We start from the raw sequence: 26,188 nt of genomic DNA, 5'->3' as shown, positions 1-26,188 counted from the left end.
CTTCTCTCTCTCAAAATAATAGTCATTCATGCAGCTGACCTCCTGCAATATGCATATATGTTGAGGGCTTATTTTGTGCCCAGACCATGTTGGAAGCTCAGGACACAAAACACAGCTCCTGCCCTGAAGAAGTCATGTCCTTCTGGAGGTAATTACAGTAGAATGAGGTAACTGCTATGGTGGGATATCACAGAAAATATCTCTTAAAACAATGTTAATATGGTCAGTCAGTCATAGGGATTTGATGTGTGCCTGAAAAATCCCAGTTAATTTCAGCCACTGAATTACTTCTGGCAAAATTCTGAAGACAAGCTAAGGGATATCACATAGACGACACCTTCACTATCATCGAACATCAGCAGTTCCCTGGGGGATACAGTGAAAAGCCACTAGACTGGCTTCAAGTTTTTACTGGGTTCCTTGTTAGCTCTGACCTTCAGCACTTTACTCAAATTCTCTGAACCTCTGTTTCCTCACCTATAAAAACAGATGATAACAGATGTTACTTCCTCTGGCTGTTTAGACCAGGAGTCAACAAAGTTTGCTAAAGAGAAAGATAGTAAGTGTTTAGCTTTTGCTGGCTCTGCAGTGTCTGTCATGAGTCCTCGACTCTGCCACTATAGCACCAAAGCAGCCATGGACAATATGTAAATGGACAGATGTGGCGCTGTTCCAATGACATTTCATTTATAAAAACAGATGGCTTAGAACATTAGGTGAGAAGTTAAAGGAAAACCCCAGCCCTGGCCGAGTGGCTCAGTGGGTTGGAACGTTGTCCCATACACCAAAAGGTTTGATCCCTGGTCGGGGGCTTGTGTGAGAAGCAACCAATCGATGTTTCTCTCTCACATCGATTTCTCCCTCTCTCTCTTTCTTTTTCTCTCCCTCCCTCTCTCCCTCCCTTCCTCTGAAAAATCAATGAAAACATATCCTCAGGTAAGGATTAAAAAAAAGAAAAGAAGACCCCAATATATAAGGGCCTTTGGTTAACTGTAGAGACTCAGTCATTGTTCATTTCCCTCCTTCTTGCAATTTATTCCATTAGGCTGATGGGCCACAGAGATGCACGCAAACACTGTATCTCTCTTGAGAGGCTCACAGTCCAGTTGTGGTGACAAGACATAGAAAATACAGAAAGCAGTACAATTTTGCAAGTGTCAATGATAATAAAAACAGAGTAAACCATAAAGTTACAGGAATTGAGTGAAGGGGACACCTGCCACGGAGAGATGGTTATGGTTAAGTGAGGAAAGAAGGAAGGATTTCCAGGTAGGTGAGTCAAGGAATGGGGCTGCTCTCCATATTTTCAGAGGCAGCTGAGCAGAACTGTTTGTGTGAAGAAGAGGGGATGCATATGAAGGGTGAATGGAGGCCAAGCTGAGGGGGGAGGTAGAGGCTCAAGAGTTTACTTTTTATTCTGTAGATGCCAATCAATGTGCTAGGGAGGGTTTTGAAGATAACAGGGGAGGCACTCCACAGACATTTGTTGAATGAATTAATGCATCTGAAGGGATTTGCATCATGTCTGGAGAGAAAATGGCAGTCAAAAGGTCAGAGGATAAGTGTTCAGACCAGGGTGACTGCAGTTAGAATAGGCCAGGAAGGACATCTGGAAAAGACACCGTGAAGGAAGAAAGGACATGACCTGATGACCGACTACAGGTAACAAAGGGGTTAGTTAGAGAGGAGGCTGACGTTTAAGTCTGGAGAACAGTGTTGCTGCTGATAAAATAAAGGATGTCAGGGAAGCAACTTTTTTGGAGGATGCACCCTAAATAAAGTCTTAAGTACTTGGATCTAGAGTCCCTGAAGGACCTCCAAGTGGACATAGTACAATAAGATGGGCTCAAGAAAGAAATGGAATCTGCAAGCAGATATTCAGAGATAAGCCTCATAAAAGCGATGGCTCATGAGAATGGATGAAGTCTTAATTCTGGATGAGATCTGAAGACCAAAATTAGGACCTGGTGTAGGGACACAGTCAGAGACAGGGCTCTTCTTGGAAACGCAAAAGCATCTCTCTTGTTCAGCCCAAATATTATGCAATAAAAGCTCTGAGAGACTGGGAAGTTTCCACAGCATTTTTAAAAAATCTAAAAACAAAGATCAGTAAAATAATTAAATAAATCCTGGGTTTCTGATGTTGGAAACTTCTCCCATACAATCATGAAGAAAAGACACCAAGCGTGAACTCCTGAACTATTTAAGTTCTGATATGTAAACTACTATGGTGTATTCTCATGGAGTTCATTTAATACAAGACATAGAAATGTGTTACCAATAATAATGATGAGACAACTCTAAGACATTCTCAGAGCTTTTCTAAATGGGGTTAATTCAGTTATTACTTAGCTATGCTGCTTTTAGATATAGATACCAATTTGATGCTTTGTTAAATAAATACAAGTTTATGGAAAATCCAGAACAATTCTCAGTAGGTCTCAAGTTGGCCTGATTTTCTTGTCTCGCTCCTGCCTCGCTTTTCTTCTTACTACTCCTGTGAGGAAGGGAATTCCCCTTGACTAGGAAGAGAAGTGGTCCATGGAACAAGAGCAAGAGAAATGGATCCTTCTAAAATAGCATTGTCATTATAGTCTCTCTAAGTAAAATCAGAAAAGTGTTACTCAGAGGTATTACAATCTGGCCCTGTGACACACCACCCCCTATTAAATTGGTGAGTTGTGGAGAACGTGTTGCCATCTGAAATAGTTTTGGAAGGGGTTGTTCATTTTCCACTTGCCATTTACCTATTTTTTAAAAAATTATTATTATTATTTTTTATATATCTTTATTGATTTCAGAGAGAGGGCAGCAGAGGGAGAGAGAGATAGAAACACCAATGATGAGAGTCATTGGGGATCAAACCCGCAATCCAGGCATGTGCCCTGACCGGGAATCGAACCTTGATCTCCTGGATCCTAGGTCGATGCTCAACCACTGAGCCACGCCCGGCCGGGTGCCATTTACCTATTTCTTGAATCCAATGAAATGCATGGTATTTATGTCATTGCAGGGTCAACATTCTTTCTTGGGAATATATATATCAGTGAAAAAAAACATAGGAATTGTAAATCTAGCTCCAGAGCTTGCCATGCTCATATTTCTAATTTGTTTAAAAGAGAAAACTCAGACTCAGAGAGGGTAAATGGCTAAAACTGACTCAGCAAGTAAGCTGGAGAATTAGTCCTGGCTCCCACTCCAGGATGCTAAGGACATCTTTGCTAGAGATTCACTCTGGCCATAGGAGGATTCTCATTTCACTGTGGGAATTTGTAAAGGACATTGAAGCCACAACCCCCGAAACACTAAAGATGGAGCATTTATGTTGAGCATGCATCCACCATGCCCACCTCCTAACCACATATTTTAAAGATTGGAACAGTGTCAGAAAGCTATGTTAGGGAGCTGGTGGCAGGGGGCAAAAGCAGAAATCCTAAGAGAGCCAGACATAATCCCTTTCACTGGGAACACCAAGGGGACCCAAGAGGCAGCCCTGAAACCTTGGTTTTTAAAGCAGTTGTCTGCAGACATAATGCCCTTAGTTTGATCAAAGGGCCGGGCCACACAATCCCCGGGAACAGGAAGGCTGACAAGGGGGGAAGGGCCCTTTGTCCTGGATGCCTGGAGGCCTGGAATCCGGATGCCTTTGGGGGCGGGGCTGGTGGCCATTCGGGAGGGACGGAGGCCCCGCCTGTCCCCTGCATTCTTCCACCCCTGTCTGCTGGTCCCCACACCAAGAGTGGGTCAAAGCCTTGCCCATTCCCCACCCTCAGTCTCCTATCAGTTTTCTTCAGCACGTTAATAAAAAGAATTTCCCTGCCCCATCAGCTTTGCTTGAACTTTTGTTGTTTAATTCTGCAACCAGCAAAGGTAAGCACCCCAATTTAACTCTTTGAGTCTTCCTCCCACCACGTGGTTTCCTAAACAAATACTTAATGTATTGTTCAGGTCACATTCTTGACCTTGTTGATTCAGGTGCCAGATAATTTGGGGCTAATGACAGCCCAGCAATCACACTGGTCACTGCTCCCCCATCCCGTAGGTTCCCCCTTTCCTCCTGTCCCCCAGCATCTTTCCCTGGGCTCATTTCTGTCCAGGCCTCTTCTCCATTAATTGCTTTCTCCCTGCAGCCTTTCTTTATCAAAGTGTCTACTCTGAAGGCTTACATTTCAGATTCCTGCCCCTGCTGCCCTTGGCCTGTTCATTATTTAATTTTTTTTAGTCCCCTGCCTGTCAGGCAACGTCTGCACACTGTGATTGTTTTCATTTTTGAAAGTCTCTAAACCCAGATTGCAGCCTTGTAGATAAGCTTTAAAAAAATTATAATGATCTCCGGTGTGCACACGCATACACACACACACACACACACACACACAGAGGAGTTACAAAAATGTGCTTTGGACCCACCCACATTCTTAGAAGCACAGAATTTCAATGATGAAAGGGCTTTATGCACTGCCCTTTGGCCCTGACAGCAACAGGACTGCAAATGCCCGAATGCCCGCTCCCTTGACTGACAGGTTGTTGGGAAGGGTATCCAGTCAGTCAAACAAATATAGAGAGAGTGCTTTCTAGAGGCTTTTCAGCATTGAACTAAGCTGGCTGAAGGCATCTGAGAGATCCAGTCTAGCTGAGGGGATTGAATTATTACAGAAGGAGCTAACACTCTCTGATAGTAGCTAAAATGGTCGTGAAGTAAAGCATTCAGAACAGTCAGAAAAGAAGAGAACAGACTGGGCCTCCAAGGATGAGTGACGTTTGGATTTAGGAAAATTCTTCTTCTGATCTATTTTATTTTTAACCCCTACACTTCAGATATATTCAACATTGTTATGGGCCAAGTTGTGTCCCCCCAAATTTATATGTGAAGTCCTAACCCCTAGTACCTCAGCATGTGGCTATATTTGGAGATAGGGTGTTTAAAGAGGTAACTAAGTTAAAATTAGGTATTTGGGGTGGTCCCTTATCCACTATGACTGGTATCCTTATAAGAAGAGGAAATATGGCCCGGCCGGGCGTGGCTCAGAGGTTGAGCGTCGACCTAGGATCCAGGTGATCAGGGTTCGATTCCCAGTCAGGGCACATGCCCGGGTTGTGGGCGCAATCCCTAGTCGGGGGCATGCAGGAGGCAGCCAATCAATGACTCTCTCATCATTGATGTTTCTATCTTTCTCTCTCTCCCTCTCCTTTCCTCTCTCTCAAATCAATAAAGATATATTTTTAAAAAAAAGAAAAAAGAAGAGGAAATATGGACCCAGACACACAGAGGGAAAACCATGTGTGGACACTGGGAGAAGACAGCCATCTGCAAGCCAAGGAGAGAGGTCTCAGATTAAATCAATCCTGCCAACACCTTGATCTCACACTTTCGGCCTCCAGAACTGTGCGAAAGTAAACTTCTGATGTTTAAGCCACCAGTATGTGGTTCTTTGTTATGGCAGCCCTAGCAGACTAATGCAAACACTGATATTTCAAGATGGAATTAGTTCTAGATGGACAATGAAATTAATCAGAGACCAATTTCTGGGTAGGGAGTTCTTCTGTCCCTGGTTCTTCTGTCCCTGTGTGGGTTTCCAGCACTTAATTCTTATTTGTTGACAAGCAGTAGATATTTAGCATGTGTTCACTGGGCACCTACTTCATGACAGTCACTGTGCTAGGCCAATAAACAGAGACTCAGAAGCCCATGACTGTGTCTAGGTTGTAGATGAGATTAGCACCTCTAACAGGCTACTGAAGCATGTTGACGAGGGGTTCCCAAATCAGTCTCCTCCCTAGGACCTAATGGCTTCATTGTAATAAGACTTTTTTCTTTGGTTACTAGACTTATTCCTAAAGTATTAGGTTTATGTAGGTCAAAAAAATTGAACTAAATGTAATGTGGCATGCTGGATTGCATCCTGGAACAGAAAAAGGGCATTAGAGAAAAAACTGAGGGAATCCAAATTACTATTCAGTTAATAGTAATGAACCAATATTAATTTCTTAGTTTGCCAAATGTACCATGACTACGTAACATTAACATTACGGGAAACTGGATAAAAATAAATAGAAACCCTTTATACAAACTTTGCAACTTTTCTGTAAATCTGAAACCATTCCAAAATAGTTTATTTTTAAAAAATGTATGACTATTGGCAGTTTTATGAATTGATTAAAGCCCAGAAGCTGATTCAACCTTTTAATTATACAGTAGAAAGATTTATGTTTGAAATTTGTGTTTTAGCTATAGATGTTTTAAAATGATTGGTTAACTATTTGTACCTCAGCAGTCCAGACCTGGATGCCTGGACAGCCTAGGTAAGAGTCGGAACTAACTGAGCTGACCTTCAGAAAGGGAAACCCCAAAGGCCATTACTGAGCAACAGCCTCACAGTCTCAGTCTCGAGTGAGGCCTGCTGAGGCACTTTATTTCTCTCCTCTGACTGAACAAGGGTAAACTCGGTTTCCTGAGGACTCTATACTGTTGGAATGACTGACTCCCTCAGCCCTTCCTGGCAGTCAGTGGACACCCGCACCGTCTCATTCCAGGAGCAATGATCACTTTCACACCCTTCTTCCCCTGAGGATTCCTCATTTCTTTCCCACCAGGTTATGAGAAGACAGAATGATTGTGCTGTATCTGTTTTGGAGGAGTCTGGATCCTCATTTTAGAGGAAGCTTCCAATTCTACCCCTGGAACTAGTAAATTAATCCTTAATCAGACTAACACTACATGGGAAACTTGTTCTGTTTAGCTGACAAGCATTTAAACATTTTAAGATTATTTGCAACACTTTTGAATTGGGAAGCTTCACAAAGATATCTGGGTCCTTGGATACTTTTGAGCAACCACAAGTTCCTACGTGGAAAAGCTGGTTGGAACTGAGTAGCCACTGTGCCTTTTCAAGGGGCCATGTGCTCCCCATCTCCCATGGTTCCCACACAGCCCTTCCATCTGTTTATGTCACTTGCCCAACAACTTTGAGCATTTGAGTTTGCAGCCCTGGTCTAGATCATTGCCTTTCAAACTCCAGGTGGTGAGCTCCTGAAATTGGCGTAGTGGATAACCCGCCCTAAAGAAGGGAGGGGAAGAGGAGGGATAGAAAGAGGGGAACACAGAAACTATTAGGACGCATCGCCTGCAGTAAGGGCTAGTATTGCTTTGTGAAGCCTTTGTTTCCATTGTGCTTGTGCGTGCTTGCCCTAGGCCCTTACAACGCAAGACACATTTTCAAGACACATTTTCTCCTCTGGGTCGCAATAAAAATGTTTGAAAGCCAAGACTGATGAGAAGTTAAATAATCCAACCTTTTGGTTAACCACTTAGTTTGTCATATTTGCTTGCTGTTTTCATTTTATTTTCCTTCAAATTTCCTGGAGGGTGGGAGGGATATTTGTTATATAAGCATAAGCACAGAATTTTTGCAAACATGGTAATATGGATCCCTGTGAATGCTGTAGGACAACGCAGGAGATGTGATGACCGAAGCAGAATGTCGGAGTGATGCACCTGAGTCAGAGTGATGCGCTTGAAGGTGGAGGGGCCCCCAAGCTACGGAAAGCAAGCAGCATGGCGCCTGGCACCACCAGTGTATAATGAAGGAAACACAGAAGTCAGGAGAATTCTTTGCACACTTCCAAGGATTAAAAGTGGTTGTGAAAGAGACTTCAAGCTCAACCACTGAGTGGCCCCTTCTCCTCCTAAATAGTCATCCACCGGTTTCCCCCAGAATGCGCAGCACCAATGAAATTGTGGGCTGGAACTGTTGCCTTCACCAGTGTTTGTGATCCTGAGGCTCCGCAGACCCTGCATTTGGGAGAGGGTGAGCAGCATCTGGGCAGGAGCCTGAATGAGAAGAGAGATAGGGACTGGGAGGGGAGAGGAACTGAAGGGGGCGTGTGCACAGACAGGCCTGAGAGGCCAAGGAAGAGGGGACTACGAAAAAGGACTGTAAAAATGAAAAGAGGTGTTCCCAGAAAAGAGGAAGGGAGGGAGGGAGGGAGGGAGAGAGGGAGGGAGGGAGGGAGGGAGGAAGGAAGGAAGGAAGGAAGGAAGGAAGGAAGGAAGGAAGGAAGGAAGGAAGGAAGGAAGGAGGGAGGTTGGGGGGAAGGGAGGGGAGGGGAGGGGACCGAAGGATGGGTCTGGGATTTGAAGGGATTCAGAAGGAAAGGTAGGAAAGGAAGAAAGACAAAAAGCAAAACCCATAGTGGGCCTAAAAGTAAACTTCCTTTTTTTCTACTACTGATACTGAGTATGGAGCCAAACTTTACAGGCCAGAGGCCACCTGCAGCCATCAATCCTGGCCTCACCCTGCTTGCTGCGGTCAGTGGGAGTAGCAAGCAGGGGACAATGGCAGACTGCAGCCTGAGAAATAAAGGGGCTCCCATATGGTCAGAGGCTGCATTTTCTTTGCTATTTTTACACAAAGCTGCTATTGACATCTGAGGGGCTCCCTATGACCCGTGATGGTCACTGCCTGAGCTCAGAGGCCCCCATTTCAGTCTCAGGCCATTTTTTGCAATTATTTGAACTAGTTACTTTAAGGAAAGTAGACCCTATGCCCAAATTTGTATGTAATTTCTACATTTTCTAGGGCATGGATTATCTTTTAGCTCAATGCCCTTAGCCAATTGGTTCTAGGTGAACTTTTCACCTCTTAATGTCACATCATAAAGAATTTAAAAGAGAAAAAAGGGAGAAATTTCTTTAAAAAAGATTTAGAAACATATTGAATATGAATATATTGAATATTGAAGCATTTTGTGGGTATATGCACACGTATGTATACGTATTTATATGCCCACGTAATGCTTCCATATTCAATATGCAAGAAATCAAGCAGGAAAGCATTGCAAGGTGTTTTTCAATTATCCAAATTCCCCCTTTCATTTCTATTTCAAACAGCACACCTAACAGTAAGATGTATTTCAATCCCTTCTTAGATGATTAACTGGGACTACATTTAAATGGGCCCCTCTTGTGATTTTTAATTTTACCTCTTTCAGTTGACTTTTGCCCATATAATCATTCATATCTAAAAAGCTTTACCCAGAGAATTTTTTAAAACCAGTTTTTCCCATGTGGCTTTTAATTGTCTTCCCCAAACTGTGTTTGGTATGTTGATACCCCCCAGGGTTTGGGTTTTCAGCTTACTCAGTTCTTTCTTCCTCAGGTAATGCTGGGTGGTCTCTCAGCAATGTCTGGCCTTTAGGTATCACAAACAGCTCTGTTTTACGTTTTTCACACAGTTCACTTTCCCACCTTGGCTTAGGGACTGAGATATTATTCCTCTCTCCGTCTCCCCCTCCTCCAATTCCTCCCCCTCCTTCTAAATGGCCGGTTATTTTTCATAGAGGATGGCATTTAAGCTTTGTCATCTTAGGTGTTAAATCTGTGCATAGGTGAGCAAACAGTACAGCAATTTACGGGACTTCTCCATACTTACTGCTTAAATGTATTTGTGTTTCTCCTGCCCTGAAGTAAGAGGACAGAGAGTCGATATGTTTTAATTTTCTCTTAGACACTTTATCTAACAAGAGCTGATATTGCACTTACCATATACAAGGCACCAGTGCTCCCTGCTTTCCAAACTGTAATTAATTCAATCCCAGGACAACCTTATGAGGATGGTGCTGGTCTTCATATTTTGTGGTTGAGGAGATGGCGACACAGAGTTGAGTCACTTGCATGAAGTCACACCTCTGGTAAGCAGGAGGGTTGGATTCAAATCCAGACAGGTCCTGTATCCAATCTGTTAACCTCAACATTAGAGGAAAAAAGTGGGACGTGGTTTCCCGCTTTAAGATGTCTCTGATGAGTCAGTTCAGTTTCTAGGACTAAGACCAATTTCGCCTCTGTTTATGAGACCCAAGTGCTTTCCCCCCCCAAAGTAGTTTATAAAAAATATTACAACTCATAGCAAATGCAGAGTCCTAGAATCCTGCTCAGGTATTTTATTTGCATCTTTTCCCCTTCTAGGCCAAGTCAGATGGGCTGAGTTCATCGTTCTGGGAAGTCTGATGGCGTTTGTGTCTATTTTCATCACGTTACTCCCATCACCTCTGTGTGGTCACTTTTCATGAGTTCTTTCAACATGTAAGGCCTGATTTATGTTTTGAGAGCCACACCCTATTCAAGAAAACACACACAGATGCCATACATAAATGAAAGGTGACCTTTACCCGTGACAAGAATTTTGATGAATTGCAGGAAGTAATATACTGTGCAGGGAAAATAGTCTTTGATGTTTTTTTGTGTGGTTTTTTTTCAATGTAAATCACTTCCCATGAAGAACAATCTGAGTCTAATGAGGTTCTTTCAGTGGAGACTACAAAGACCCCTGGAGTATCAGGGAATAATTCCACTGCGCTGGTCTCTGATTTCCTCCTACTAATGGGGTGTGTGTACTGGGGAGGCAGGAGGGGGCTCAGAGGCAGGCGATGGCTAGAAGCATTTAGATTAGTCAACGAGTACTTCCGAGTTACAGAACGTGAGCTGGAGTCTCTATGGCAATGTTTTCAAACTCTGCACTAGGACTCCTTGGTGGACTCTGAGATCAGTGTTGAAGGAATTAGAAAAATGAAGTGGTCGGAGAGTGGAAGGCGTCAGAACGCATGAGGCAGAGTAAGGGTGGACAGTGCTCCGTGGAACTTTCCCGGGTGTGCGTGTACACAGAAGGTGTAGACTCGGTTGCCACGTAAAATGTGTCTCTTACTAGGTATTCTAGTCAAAAACATTTTTGAAAAACTCTGGTCTGTAGAATAGAACCAACCACAGCATTTTCTCTACCTTCCGAGAACTTCAACTACAAGCCAGAGAGGACAATTGTCAATGTTCTAAAAATCTTGGGGGGAGTTTTGTGCCGGTGATGTTACAGGGAGCGAGTGCTAAGAGGGGTCCTTTGCAGTAAGAGCGACCACTCTTCTGGTCGATGGGAGCGCGTCTCTGAGGCGAAGCCAAACATTTCCCATGAGGGAGGCTGACGCCCAGCAGATGCGAGGCCCGCTTGTTCCCGCCTCACGGGCCGGGGGACTAACCGCACGTTGCAAAGGGCCGACAAGGCAAAGCATGAAAACGTTTTTCTGGTGGGAGTGAAGGAACAGGCACAGGTGTCCCCTGCTTTTCGGAAGTTCACGTTATGTCACTTCGCTTTTACAAAAGACCTGCATTCGTACCCATTTTCTCTAACTGAAAGAAGTCGGAAGAAGATGTTCGCTTCTATGAAAAAATGTGGAAAGGGAATATAGTGTTGTGTTTGGCGGCAGGCCTTACAGAGGCAGGGACACTCAGCTGTGACAGTGGCCCTGCCGCGCTCCTTCTGGAGCTACACTCAGCATCTCAGCCCTGAGCCACCGGGGCTGTGAACTGGGTCTGTGAGCTCCTGGCCTTTATCTCGGTTTATTGTGAGCATCCCTCAGCAGGATGCGTCCTAAGGTATCAGAAAAGCCCAAGAGCTCATAGGGTGTTAGGCTTAGCATAAAACTGGGTGGAATTAAGCGTTTTGATCTTGATGAAGGAAATAAAGACTCTGTGTGTGTGTGTGTTGAACTTGCCCATGTCCACCACTCATACTATCTACAGGAAGAGAGAAATCTTGAAAGCTGCCAGTTACTCTCGGTTCTGCTAGCAGCCAAGTGGTGTTTCCAGTAATGGATCAAATGGAAAGTCTGCTGCTAGGGGACTGATGCATGTACAAAGTGTGGTGTGTATTTATCATGTCATTCCTACTTTTGCTATATGTTAGGGTTATTTTAGGCTTTATGTGTTATTTGGTATGACTTGGTAGGTTATTTTGGGGGATCTGGAAAATGCTCAGAAATTTTTAATATCAATTATATAAATTAATGGTAATTGCTTCTTCCCTTTATGGCATGTTGGCTTATGAAAGGTTTCACAGGAATGCTCTACTTTCGAATAGCGGGGGACACCTGTATAACAGGAGAGAACAGGGTGAGGAGAAGGGGCCTAGAGTAGCAAACTGATGCCTATTGGCCAAAACTGAACCATACATGTGTTTGCTGGCCTGGTATTTTAAATACTAAGATGTTCCCATTAAAGTTGGGATTTCCAGTTTCTCTAGAAAAATCAGAAGACCTGGCACCTCTAAGTCTGTCCTCATGCTCAGTAGCAATCAGTGGGAGTGAGCAGTGAGCAGGAACTCCCTCCCGGGCTGTCCCATGGGATAGCCAGCTTTTTACATTAAAATTAAATTAAAAATTCAGTTCCTCAGTTACAGTAGCCACATTTCAAGCAGTTGATAGCTACATGTAGCAGGTGTCTGCCATGTGGGATGGCACAGGTATAGGCCATTCTCATTATCACAAGAAAGTTCAGACCCTGTGTTCACACTGCTTTCTCCCCTGGGCCAGTCCATTTCTTTTTGTTACCTGTCTCATTCTTTGGGCATTTTTATTTGCAACTCCCATAACACAATATTTACATTAGGTTGGCTGAAAACCTCTGTGACTTAATCTTAGGAAACAAAACAGGTAGCAATAAATCACAGACTCACTGAAGTACTTGAACTGTGTGTGTGTGTGTGTGTGTGTGTTCTTTGCAAAGTAAGAAGGACATAAGAATTAGAGACTGTATGTGTATAAATGGTGTCTTATAGAATTATTAGAATAGAAGAAGAGTGAGTTCAGTTAGAGTTCTGAAAAACTATAGAAAAATAACCCTTGTTTCCTGTTGTCTACAACTATAGATAACCAATAGAGTGGGTGGAGCACAACCCGAAGGACCAAATCTGATGAGAGTAACTTACAGCAGAGCAACGAGTAACTTCCCTATCGGGGAGAAAGTTAGTATTCTGTTAGGATATATGTGGACAGGGAAACTTCTGGCTCTGCCCATACATCACAGAACACAAAGGAGAACTGTCAGTGATTGGGTTTATTTTATTAATGTAGGAAAACAATTAGGGCAAATCAGATCTGAGAGAATCATTTGGCTTAAGTTGTCTGACAATTCTATATTAATCATGTATTCATAAATATCCCTATCATTTGTGCAGGCACTGTCATTTAATATTTATCTTTAAGCTCAGTAAAATATTACACACACACACACACACACACACACACACACACACACACCCCTTTAATTTCCAAGAGCATAATGCAGTTCTCAGGAGCCTAAGAGAGAAGCATAGTTCTCTTAGGAGTTATTACATGTCAACAAATTTGGGATCCACGTTGAAATTTTGCAAACTTCAAATTTTATTTCTTCTGATTTGGTTAACTTACCTTGTCTTAAACTCTCTTGCTGGGGAAATGCATGGAAAAAAATGAGAAGATCCTGAAACAATTCTTTTGGCAGCAAGAACATTTTGTTTTTGAACTTGCGTTTGTTCATTGTCGTCACCTACATTTTTCCAGGTTCACGTATAAAAATAATTATTCCTTGCTTCAGGAAGTCCTTTTTTAAAAAGTCAGTTTGGCTTCAAAAGATCCAACAGGGTCAGCCCAGCCTAGGAGACAGCTGGGCAGCAGCCCTGGCTGGGGGTTAATCTGTACTTTCTTGGTTTGTTACCTCTCAGAACTTGTGCTGGAGTCCTGGGACTAGGAGATGTGTCCCACCCAAAGGGGACATTCTGTCTCTAAGACCTGAGAATTGGCTCACAAATAGAGGAGCAAAATCCCCCGGCAAAGCTTTATCAGTCTTTCCTGGAGTCAAGACCAGACTCTCCAACCACAGTGTCTTTTACAGGGGCCCAGCACAGGCTCAGAGCAGCTACTTTCTTGCCCCCGATGTGCGACCTTACGCAAGTCTTTTAGCATCTGTGTCTGTTCACTCAGGTGCATGGAGGGCTTCAACTGAACCACTCTCCCTTTTGATCAATTTAAAAATCAAATGTTCTCCTTATTGGATCTCCATCACGGCCACTGCAAAACCAATCTTTATCCTAATGCATCATTAGAATTAGGACCAATGTTCTGCTTTGGTGAATAAAACAGAGGACATTCACATTTGCATACATGAGAGGAGTTAAGTCTGCTGAGAGCCAACACCAGTGCTTCTCAAATTGTACTGGGCAGAAGAATCATTTGGAGAGCAGATTTCCGGGTCTCTTCCTCAGGAGATCCTTTAGCTGGGAACCTGCGCTAACAAACACACCAGGTGATTCAATGTCCAGAGGGGATATTTTGAGAAATCCTGACTTTGGCTCTAAGTTTTGAGATGGACAGCAAACACATCCGTCTTGATCAGCGTATCTCCCCAGGGTTCCAGGTGCATAGTAGGGCACTCAACATTGGTCAAATGCCTTTAATCCCTCCAAATGCTTTCTCGTCACATCCAAGAAGGATGTCTAGCTTTCTTTTGGTAGCAAATATTTTATCTGATGTATTCACTGTTATCTATTCAGCAGTGAAGATGTGCCTGGCACATGGTAGCTGCTCAGTAAATATTTGTTTAAAGAATGGATGGATATATATTACACCATAATTAGAATTTCTTTTCATTTTCTAAATATGAAATTGTAAATTCTAAAATGCCTGCTGCCTAGGGAGAGCAAATGTGGTCTCCATCCTCACGCCAATGGTGAGAATGCCGGACCACATTTTTTCTCTAAGCTGTCTCCCCATCGAAGCTGAAGGTGTCTCAGGGATTGAGGAGCAGCATCTTAATGAGGTTCCTGTAGCGATGGCTCAGCCGTCTCCCTATGAGAGGGCACAGCATGGGAACAAAGCGCAACCCTCTCTGCCTGCTCCCCTCCATTACCACCACCCCTCCAGCGGCCTTCCCCAAATCACACCTGTCCTTACACACCATGATACTTGTTAACAATGAAAGTCAAAAACTGTTCACGGGCCGACGCCCAGCGTAAATAACGGTCCCTCTGCTGCTGCTCCTTTATGGTCCCACTGCACGCTCTATTGCCAATGCCTGGTGACCTGCCTGCCCACTCCACCCTCCAGGGAAGTGGTCATTTCAGTGTCTGGTAGGATCCACTTTCTGGTTAATAGACAACTGTCTTTTTCTATGTCTTCAAGCGGGGAAGGAGTGAGGGAGCTCTCGGGCTCTCTTTTGTAAGGGCACCAATTCTATTCATAAGGGCTCCACTCTTATGACCTCCCAAAGGCCTTATCTCTAAATACTATCAGATTGGGAATTAGATTTCAATATATTAATGGGGGGGGGTGCACAAACTTTCAGTCTATAGAATATTCCTTCTCAATAATTTCACTTTTAAATATTTCTTCCAAAAATTCATTTTTCAGGTTGAGTATCTTATCCTTCTGCTCCAATATTTCTTTGTGATTTCAGAGGGAACTCAAACTGTGCAAGAGAAACAGCAGGAAAAGCAGACCACCCAGACTGTTCGCTCAAGCTATCCCTGCACACCTCAGAGCTTAGCGAGTTCACTGATGTTTCCCCTAAAGGACAGGCAATCAGTCAGTGAGATTTCTGGCTAAATCTGGAAGTAAGGGACCACCTGACCTTTAATTAGTACTAGCAAGGGAGATGGTGAGGGGAATAATTATTAATAATGTCTATTTTACAACACATTCGTACAAGTTTACATGAACACTAACAAAATCATAGCACCTCATGTTTGAGGAAAAGATGTTATAATAAATCTTATTTCCATAATTCTAACATGCTGTAATTTCTATCTGATGAAATGCAGCTATGAAACTAAAAGTGTCATTTTATGTGTAAAAGTTCTCAACCTAGATAAAAAGTGGAGAATTATATTTTTTAGGGTGTTAAAAAAAGGGTAGAAATATGGTGAAAATATGAAACATTCTCTTGAAATTTATCAACAATTTAGGAGATGCAGTAAAAAAAGCAGCCAAAATTTTGCATGATCACTATGAGAAAAAATGCTTTAGAGATGTTGCCATATCTCCAGCCCCCTAGAACAGTGCTTGTCACACAGTAGGGCCACAGTACATATTTACTGAATGAATTGTTTTAAGCACAAGTTGGAGAGAAGGCAAGAGGGAAAGAACAGAGCAGTCTAACAACTAGTTTTCATGAGAACCGAAAAGGTAGGCCATTTGGGGAGCTAAGAGAATGATAGTTGGATCTCAAAGGTAAGGGGGCTATAGTAGCTTCCTAGAGTTGTCATCACAAAGTATGACACACTGGATAACTAAAAACAAAGAAATTGATTGAAAAGGATCTAGAGTAGCCAAAACTATCTTGGAAAAGAAAAACAACAGGTTAGATGACTTACACCACATGATTTTGAAGAAGGGAGCCCCTTAAATGGGAAAGAAATGCAAATGAGAGGAGTTGAATATTCACGCCGCATTGGGTCTTACACTGCCTTGGACAACTTCCCCTTTTCCATATGTCTTTTCTTTAAGGCAAGACTTTGAACTCCTCAAGGGTAGAAATGTGTCTTATGAGCCTGTGCACTTTCCAGAGCTCACAGCACTATCTTATGCAGACAGATAGAGTTTGTTAAATATATAGAGAGAGCTGTGATTTAGAATATTTTTCAATGGGCTTTACATGTCTTTCCTGGAAAGGCTGACTACAAATTGCATGAGAACCAACACTATTCTATATTTTCCAGAGTCTAGCGCAGTATTTGGCACACAGAAGAATAGATTTTCATTGATTAACTAAAGTGTACACTGCAGAGCAAAATAAAGGATCTCCTCCTCTCAAAGCCCTATTGTCTCTCCTCTTCCCCCTCCACCCTCCCCCTCAATCTCCCAGCAGTGGAAATCTTTAAATATGCTTTTTGTTGTTTTACAGCCGTTTGCATTTAAATTGGGTGTGTCACTATCACATTTTATTAGCTATTCCTCATACCAGCCCTGTGAGGTTAGCGCTGTTATCTGCATTTTACAGGCGAGGGCATTGAGAGGTGAAGCAACGTGCCCAGGTCAGGATCACACAATGAGCTGCTGGGAGAAGTGGGATTGGAGCTGGCGCAGCTTCCGCCCTTCCAGCCCACTCCGCTAGTGCACAGAGCTGTGTGGCCTGGAGCCTGGTAATCACATGTGAATTTTCTATATTAGACTTTGAAGATCATTTTAAAGGCATTGATTCCAGAAGAACTAGTTTGGATGGTAATTCTTTGGTCTGATTATTTTTCCTGAGGAGATCTTTTAGATACTTAACTGGGCTTCCCAGACTTTGAAAGGATTCACTCCATCCAGAGAATTGGGCCCCATTGTTTTCGGTTGAAATACCTTGCCTCTCAGAAGTCCCTCTCCCTTTAGCAGCCTCCCAGTAGAGCCCATCCATATAGCATAACCTCTAAACAATATTTTAATTGCAGCAAAATAATTTTATAAAGTTCAAAGGGGATTTAGGGCTTACATAATTGAGAAAAATGTAATGTGGCTCATGAACTTCCCTAAAAGTAAGATGTATATGAGATTGTGGGTATGGTGGGTATGGCTTTATTCTTTTTCCCAAGAAGGTCAAGCTTTCAGATAGTCATCCTTAAAAGGGAGTATATCCCTAACAGATTGGGAAATTGAAGCTCAGTGGATTTAAGGAACTCACCCAAAATTGAAGTTCAGAGAGTCTAAGGAACTCGCCTTAAGTGTCAGGCAACAAACAGTCCTGGCTCTGGAATCTCGGTCCTCCATTAAGACTGCAGCACTGACTATTACCTTGGTTCCTAGAATGTGAATTTAGTTCAAATAATTAGGCCCACAGGCTCTTTAACTCATATACTTCGTTCTAAAGAATTGGTTTCCCCCAAATGGTAGCCTTTCTCAAGATAAAACCACCAGTCTGGCCCTTTCTTCATCTTCATAAATTGGCTTCCCTGGAAGACACGCCCCTGAGAGAGCCTGCCCTTCCATTGTCCATTTCCTTCATGGCAGAGAGAGGTCAGCAGTTCCCAGAATCCCCAGTTCTGATAACTCGCCCAGTGTGATTGGCAATACACTCATTGCATCACCCACCAGCTCCCTATGTGATACTGGATGATTCAATTAAGACAAGTGGTTCTCAACCTTAGCTGCACTTTAGATTTACCCGGGGGAGCTTTTAAAAATCCCCATGCTCATGGCCAGGCCATACCCTGGACCGATTAAATGCAAATCTCAGGAGGAAGAACTCAGTCAAGAGTATTTTTTAAAGCTCCTCAAGTAACTGCAATGTGCAGCCAAAGTTGAAAGGCACTAATAGAAGCAAAAGAAAAAAATTCATACTGATTGGGCACCTGTTATGTACTGGTGTTTTACATGCATGTGCTAGCCCATGTACTCCTCCCTGACTCAGAGGGGCTGTGTAACTTTTCTAACATCACATAGCTGGAAGTGACAATCTAGCCCTAAATCCAGGGCATTGCAATTCCTGAGGCATGCTTTCATCACAGGGACAGATGCTTTCCTGAGACATGTCTGTAAGACATAGATTAAGGAACAATTAAATGAGGTCATTTTCATGAAGCACCTGGCACATAGTAGGTGGGCCTAAATAACCTCTGTCTCCATTTCTCAACCTGTTCTTTTATCTGGAGTGTTCCTCCTGGCCCATGCTATGACACGACCCCAAGACTTCAGGTCAGGGAACTGTGTGTTCACCCCAGCAGCCTTGCAGCTCTGATGCTTTCTTAATACACTAACCATGTTGTATCATCATTTCACTGTATGGAAATGTTAGGTTTTAGGGACTTAAATTGATGGAATATATAACTGAAAATATGTCCTACCTATTATATGCACTTTATAGATACTCTTAGCTTAATATATAAATATATTTTTAATTAAAAAAATTATTGATTGATTTGAGAGAGAGAGGGAGGGAGGCAGAGAGAGAGAAAGAAAGAGAGACTTTGCTGTTCCATGTAGTTCATTGGTTGTTTCTTGTATGTGCCCTGACCAGAGATCAGACCTGCACCTTGGTATATCAGGATGATGCTCTAACCAACTGAGCTATCTGACCAGGGCAGCTTTATATGTTTTATGTTCTGTAGCCATTACTTTTCTCTTGTCATTATGGGATGAATGATTTCCCATTTACCGATGGGAAAGTTGACATTGGCAGCATTACCCTGCATGCAGTTGAAACCTGATGCAATCAGATCATCCATCAGGTCATCATTCTCTTCACAGGACTAAAGCTGGGGGCTGTGCCTTGCTGATTCTGAAGGTTTCCCTCTCTTCTGGTCTATTTTTGAGGCTCACAAATCATTAACAATTTTTTTTCTGAATTGGTTGGCATTTGGTTAAATAGGACATGGATGGGGGCAGTGGTTTCAAGACAAGGTGCCTCCTCAGGGTAGGACCAGTGCTGGCATCTGCCAAGAAGGGAAGGCAACAACCTTGTCCAGAGGCATCTATACCCTGACAGGTACTGAAGGGTTTGACCAAAGCAATGACAGTAGAAATCGGTAATGTTCATAGCAGACACTTAGGCCAGGCATTATCCTTGGTGCTTGTAGTTAGTGAGGTAGTCAGGATTAAAACCCAGGAGTCAAAGGTAGCCCTGGTGGAAGGGCAGAGAGGGGAGGGACCAGACATCTATCTCTTCTCATTTTATGCTCTTGTCCATCAAGTCTGCACTGAGTGCCACCTAAGTGTTTGACAGTTTTCAGTTATTTGTACATATTGAGTCAAAGAAGTTGAGTCACATGCCCAAGGTCCACGGCTCTAGAGCAGTGAGGCTGGATGTGAAGCCAAACCTTACCAGACTGATGACATGCAGTGCCATGCCTCTCACTTTTGGTACTTTCTACTCATTGTAAGGGATTTTCAACAGAGATTCCAGGTAGAGCATAGTAAGTCAAGTAAAACAAAATTAAAATCTCCTCAGGGAAAGGAAGGCCAGGGGCCTTAGAACTGGGAGGCTTCTTTCTGAGAAGCCTCACTGTATGTTTATTTGTTTCCGTCAGTGTTGATTCCTTGTCTGAATATTGCACTAATGTGTTTGGTCTTTGTCTTAATGGTGGCACCAGTAAATGTTACTGCACAGAAGCTCTGATATATCGATAGCTCAACACCATCAACTTTTTTTTTGCATTTCCATAAAGAGCCAAGGCCATTCCAGGTTAGGAGGGGGTGGGAGCTCTGCTTAAACACAGACTGACAGGGGTTGTGCCTTTCTCAGCACAGGGCTCTGAGGACATCCTGTCCATTGACACTGGGCTGGTGAAAGAGGAAATGGTATGGAGGAATGCATGTGAGAGGTTTTTCTGGGTCAAGCCTGGAAGCTGTGCTCACCACTTCTGCTTGCATTCCATTAGCTGGGATTCAGTCATATAGCCATACCTTAGGGCAAGGGGTTTTGAGAAGAAATGTGCCCAAGAAAAAGGTTTGTTGTTTTGTTATGTTTTTTACTTTCCTTTTCTGTCTTTTGTTTTGTTTCTATAGTTTGTTGCTGTTTTACAGCCGGTGGTTTGAGGGCTGAGTTGTCAATGGAATAAAAGGTAAGATGAACATTCTGGAGTGGTCCATGTACATTAATGGAGTGTTGATTCTAAGCGTGGAAACAATAACTCCTTTTTTATTGAATACCTATGAGGTACCAAACTGCATTAAGCCCTTTTCTGACCTGGTTGCATTTAACCCTATAGCAGCGTTTCACATGGGTTTTAAAGTGGATCAACAGTTAGTTGCAGGATGATACAGTTCTGCTCTTCTGAAGGCAATAAAGAGCAAATATGCCCCTGCAGGTCTATTCTCTGTCCTTCTATCCCCGTGTGTGTCCCTGAGGTTGGTTTTCCTTGGATAACTCATCCAGGCTTTCTTGTCCTCTGGCTTTGGGTTGGATTTGGACAATGGGGCTCCCCAACAGGAGATCAGAGTTGGGTGTACTATTGTGTCCCAGCTGCTCTGTGTTTGAGCAGTGGCTGTGCTTCTCTATTGATGGCCACAGCTCCTGTTGGGCAGCTGCTCTCTCATGGCTACAGGTTCCCATAAGAGGTTCCTCTTTCTGCCCCTTCAGGCCTGGATGACAATGGCTCCCTGCCATCGATGGTCTCTTGGTGCTTCACCAGCCCTTGACTGGTCCCTTAACCTTCCCCACACCTTCCATAATAGTTCCTTCCATAGCCCTCGCCAGTTTGGCTCAGTGGTTAGAGAGTCGGCCCGTGGACTGAAGGGACCTCAGTTCAGTTACAGCCAAGGGCATGTACTTCTGTTGCAGGCTCAATCCCCAACCCCAGTTGGTGCGTGTGCTAGAGGCAACCAATTGGTGTGTCTCTATCACATTAATGTTTCTCTCTCTCTCCCCCTTCCACTCTCTCTGAAAAGCAATGGAAAAAATATCCTTGGGGGAGGATTTAAAAAAAAAAAAAAAAAAAGTTCCATAAACCCTCCTGCCTACTAGTTCCTATAGGACTTGAGGACTTACACAGTGCCCCATGCCCCCTTTTAAACCTTTATCTGTTATAGTGTTTACTTTGGAGTCAGGGAGACCTAGTTATGAAGCCCAGTTTGATCACTTACTGTGTGATCTTAAGCAAGTTACTTAACCTCTCTGAGCTGTAGTTTATCCATCCATGAAAAAGATAATGGGCTTGTGAGGATTAAAAGAAATAACATTTACAAACTACCGAGCCCAATGTTTGGCACATAATAGGTGATGAATAGAATTAAAAATGGCAAACTATCATTGAAATATGTCAAACTCAAAAATTAAATTATTAAATTAATCTATATATTGCCTATTAAAGCAACAGACATTTTTAAAAAGGTGATAATTCCCAGTGTTGACAATGATGTGAGGGAGAGACACATGAAGTAAAAGTGTAATATTTGGTAAAGCTTCTCTGAAAGATATATTATCTATAGGTATATAAGGCCTTTAAAATGTTCATTCTCTTTGATCCAGCAGTTCACATCAATTTTAGGAATTTATCCTTAGAAAATAATCCTAAGGAGATAATCAAAGATGCATCTACAAACATGTTCACACTATCATTGTTCACAACAGATAAAAATTGGAAATAACAATGTTCAGCAACAGGGAATTGGTTAAATACACTTTGGAACATCCATGCAACAAAGCGATGCATATGACTGCTATTGAAAGATGACTGTAGCACATTGGTAAGTAAAAAAAAAAAAAAAAAATCAGTTACAAAAGACCTTTGATAGCACATTATTTCATATTTTTGTAAAACTATAAAGAGGAAAAATTGAAGAGATATACATTGAAATACTAATTTTGGTTATTTCTGGATGGTAGGGTTATGGGTGATATTCTCCCTCCTCCTTCTCTTCCTGCTGTATTTTCTAACTTTTCTACATGAACGTCGTTTGGATAAGACTGTCCTTGGCTACAGGTCATGAAAACCCAACCCGCTGGGTGCAGCCACTGCGAGGCCAGGCCCAAGGCCTGAAATTTGCATGGCTTTTCCTCCGTGGCCTTAAGGCGGCTGGGGCACCCCCAGTCATCACATGCACGCTCAGAGAAGAAAGGGGGGGCGCGAGCATTCCCAGGGACCCTGAAACAGACTCAGGCTTGATTGGCCTGATTTGTGTCACGAGACCACCCCTCATTGGAAGCTGGGAGGAGGGGTTTGGAAAACGGGGTTGGGTCAGCCCTTTTGCAATGTTTGCCACAAACACATATTCCTGTTGTAATTAAAAAAAACACACCACCAATAATAAACGTACTGAAATTTTAAAACAAGTTATTTCTGCTTTTCTTGATTACTTGCATGCCTTCCTCCCTCTGCTACCTCCCCTCCACGTGCAGGTTGCCAGGGCCTGCAAATTCGCAGCAAATTCGCAGCAAATTCACAGCAAATTCGCACTCACGCACAGGGTGTGAGGAAGGGGAAGAAACCCGAGAGGAGGCTGCACCCTCCAGGCGGTGGGAGCAGAGAGATGGGCCGAGGGCCAGAGGCCTGGGAAACCTGCCTACTGCTTGTCCAGCCAGCCTCATCAAGGCCCCTCTGGTCTGAGGTTGTGGCTACACAAATCTTATCAGCAGAGACTTTTACAACTTCAATACTTCTAGCTCTGCTGTTTCTTTATAGAGTGTGCAGAACCCGCCCCGGTACTTCATCCGGCTTGCTTTGTTCGCAGCAGGGCTTCCCAAATAAAGAACATGCTCAAGATATACCCATGAGGGAATGGACTAGAAGGCCTGGGTTCAAATCCCAGATGCACCACTTAGCTCTTATATGACCTTGGACCAGGTACTTAAGCTCTCTGTGTTTCTGCTTCTGTAGCTGTACAATGGGAATAATAATAGTATACATTTCATAGTGTTGTTATAAAAGACTAGATGTGTCAGTATTTGTCAAGTGCTTAGAATGTGCCTGTCACAGGATAAGTGCTATATAAGTATTATTTTAAAATAAATAAATATGAGAAAGGTGGAAACAGTCATAGCTGTCTGGGCTCTACTTGTTTAGGTCACATCTTACTTGATATAAATCTAAAACATCTAAAGCTACAAAGAAGGGCTGAATTTTTTGGTTCCCTGCTGGCTGCCCCACATGGTCTCAGTGGCGGGAAAAGAGAACCCACAGGAAGCTGGGAGCCATGAAACACCTCCCCGGCAGCAGGGACTCCCCAAGCGCTTTATGTGTAGTGAACAGCTCATTTAAACCTTGTGAGGGACGTGCTATCACTGCTCTCATTTTACAGGTGGGAAAACTAAGGCCCAGAGGAGTAAAGTAACTTGACCATAGTCACATGCCTATGAGAGGTGGAGCTGGAATTCAAATCTAGGGACATGAGGCCCCAAAGCCTACATATTCCATATTAAAAATGATGCTTATATTGGGGACCTTCTCTGTACATGATCCTAAAGGTTAACATATACATCAATCCTAATTTAAAGATACTTAAGGAGTTTTTATTTAAAATGCCCTATAACATCCTTCCGAAAAATGCTTTATTTCTCCATATTTAACTTGGCAAGTTGGAGTTTGCACATTCTGTGTTTTCTTACAACATAGTGCATCTCTAGTGTTCAAAAATACATTCTATGCCTGAAAGTTAGCTAAATTTGGGGGGGTGGGAGGTGCTGTTTTTGTTTGTTTGGTTGGTTTTTTCGTATTAAGTACAGGATCTAAAGATCTCTGTGTGTCCTAAGAGAGCCAAAGTTTAGTAGCCCTTCCTAGCAATAAATGATTGTCTTTGTTGCCAATTCTGGGCATATTATCTTGAAGCTCCAAGCTTAGGCCAGCTGAAATAATCAATCATTAACATCTTGACTGCCTCACAGGTCCAAATTCCCCCTTGAGTAGCAGCAGAACCCCCTCTCTGATTGGTCCATGCCGTCCAAAGCGATACTGCCTGGCGTTGCTCAGTGGTTTCATTCACGACTACCATCAAGCTCAAACAAAGTGTGAATGTCCCAGGAAACTGCCCTGTGCTTTCCCTTTAAGAAAAAAAGTCACTCAGCCCCGCCCAACCCCACCCTGAGCTTCTAAAGTTCTGGAGTTAGTGGTGCAAGAGATAGAGCCAAGATAAAAAGAATTGAAAACAAAATGGGCTCTTTTTTAAAAAAAGACAACACTTTTGTTCCCAGCTCTTATACCCCCCCACCCTAAATTGCAGCTTTGTGGGATCTGACCTAATGCCACCACCAGCCCCACTGGTACCTCTCCCTGGCCCCGGGGCTGGTCCTAGGAAAGACCGGGAGAGAGATTAGGTGAAACATTAGCCATGGCCTCTTGGATTCAATCCAGTGTCTTTCAATTATTTCTTTATGTGTGTTTGGTCCTGGGTTTACTTGGCATGGGACAGGCATCCATTAGAAGATTTCACAATGATTTGCCATGTTACAGTTCTAAACAGATGTGAACTCGTCACCAAAGGAAATTTATGTTTTACCATCTTTCCTCCACCTCTCCCTGGGGAGCCGAAGGGAAAAGCACTCCAAGCGAATTAATCAAAATGACTAGGTAATGCTCTAAAAATAATAAACGTTGTTATAAGTCTGGATCTCTTTCAAGTTTGAGCTCATTTTGTGAGCTTGAAGATCCATACGTCAAATCCCATGTATATATTTTTTATTAGAGAGAAGTGGACTGTTGCATAGGGACAGATAAGTTATTAAGACACATAAGTACAATTGCTCTTGTAACACTGGACTGCATTTTAACTAAGTTAATTAAGCAACTTGTCCAAGGAGGGGCAAAGGGTAGATACCTTAATGATTCCTTAACTTGCCTTCATCAGCCAGCTGTGCCATTTAGGGCAGGCTAAAGTTTGGAGCTCTGAAATCAAGACTGGACAGAAACTGAGGTGCAGAGTTAGAACTGTAACAAAACAGGAAAATATCTATTGTATCTCCTTGGGCTTCCCTCACCTACTAACAAAAGATGAACTATTGCTAGACAAAGGCAGAAGAACTAGAACATTTTGAAAACTGATTCAAAACCATGGCGAATGAAAAAACACACAAGCAAGCAACTATTATCATCGTATTTTCAAAATACCTTCCCAGAGATAGGTTCCAAAAGAATGTTTTTACATAAAAAGAAACTTGTAGCTGAGTCCTGGCCTCTCAAGGCCTTCTTCCCTGGTTGGAATGAGATTAGATAAACCTCAGGGCGAGGTTGAGAAGGGAGATTTGTATTGGAAGAAAGGAAAGCTTTGATGACCAGGGTAGACTCTTTTCTTATTTTAACTGGTTTACTTCTCTGGCTTTCAGTTGGCCTCTTTCCCTAATATACATCCCAAATATCCAAGAGCAAGGTGTTCTTTGAAGATCTGGATCCAGACCATCCACAGCCCTCGATGATAATTTATCCATGTCAGGCAGGGCTGCTAGGCCAGAGTGATTGTGAGAAAAATAGGAGCAAAGACTGCCTGGCTTTACCGGGTCTGCCCTTTGTCTCCAAATCTGAGCCCTGTTGTTATTAGGCTAAATCACAAGGTTATTTCCAACCTAAGAAAGCTCATCTGGCCTCTGAGTGCTTCTTAGATAATTCCCACGTCTTCTTTCTCCAACAACGGTTGATTGCAGTGTTACTAATCCCAACCTACGTTAGCCAACCTCCATTAATCATGGCTGGCAGGAAAGACGAGAGGGTCATGGGTAATTGAATTCCAGCCAACCTTCAAACCTAATTTAAGTCAACCCTCTGACCTCTTTCCTGACCAAATCTGCTGCCAGAGCTAGTAAATAAATATTGTTTTTAAATTAAAAGAAGTCTTTTTTGAATGCCTACTATGCGTTAGCTTTGCAAGAGATGCATCTGTTATCCCACCTCATTCATTCATTCTGTCAACACTTCCTCGGCACCCAGACACAAGGATTAACAGATAGTGGAGATGAGTGCAAAGGTCATCTTGGGGTCAGTCCAGTGGGGGAAAT

General features: G+C 43.0%; 1 long non-coding RNA gene across 1 annotated transcript in view; it reads left to right on the top strand.

Annotated features, from left to right (window-relative positions):
* LOC308566976 overlaps positions 1-21,935 on the top strand; it is a 179,668-nt gene extending 157,733 nt beyond the window's left edge. Inside the window, exons 3-4 of the long non-coding RNA XR_014000250.1 lie at positions 20,275-20,330; positions 21,839-21,935. This is a non-coding gene — a long non-coding RNA (uncharacterized lncRNA). The remainder of the gene's footprint in view (positions 1-20,274; positions 20,331-21,838) is intronic.
* Positions 21,936-26,188: the final 4,253 nt, after the last annotated feature.

This window comes from Miniopterus schreibersii (assembly GCF_964146895.1).
Source record: "Miniopterus schreibersii genome assembly, chromosome: 1".
NCBI classification, from domain to species: Eukaryota; Metazoa; Chordata; class Mammalia; order Chiroptera; family Miniopteridae; genus Miniopterus; species Miniopterus schreibersii.
Note: the sequence above shows the minus strand (reverse complement) of the source record. Positions and strands in the feature narration are given on the sequence as shown.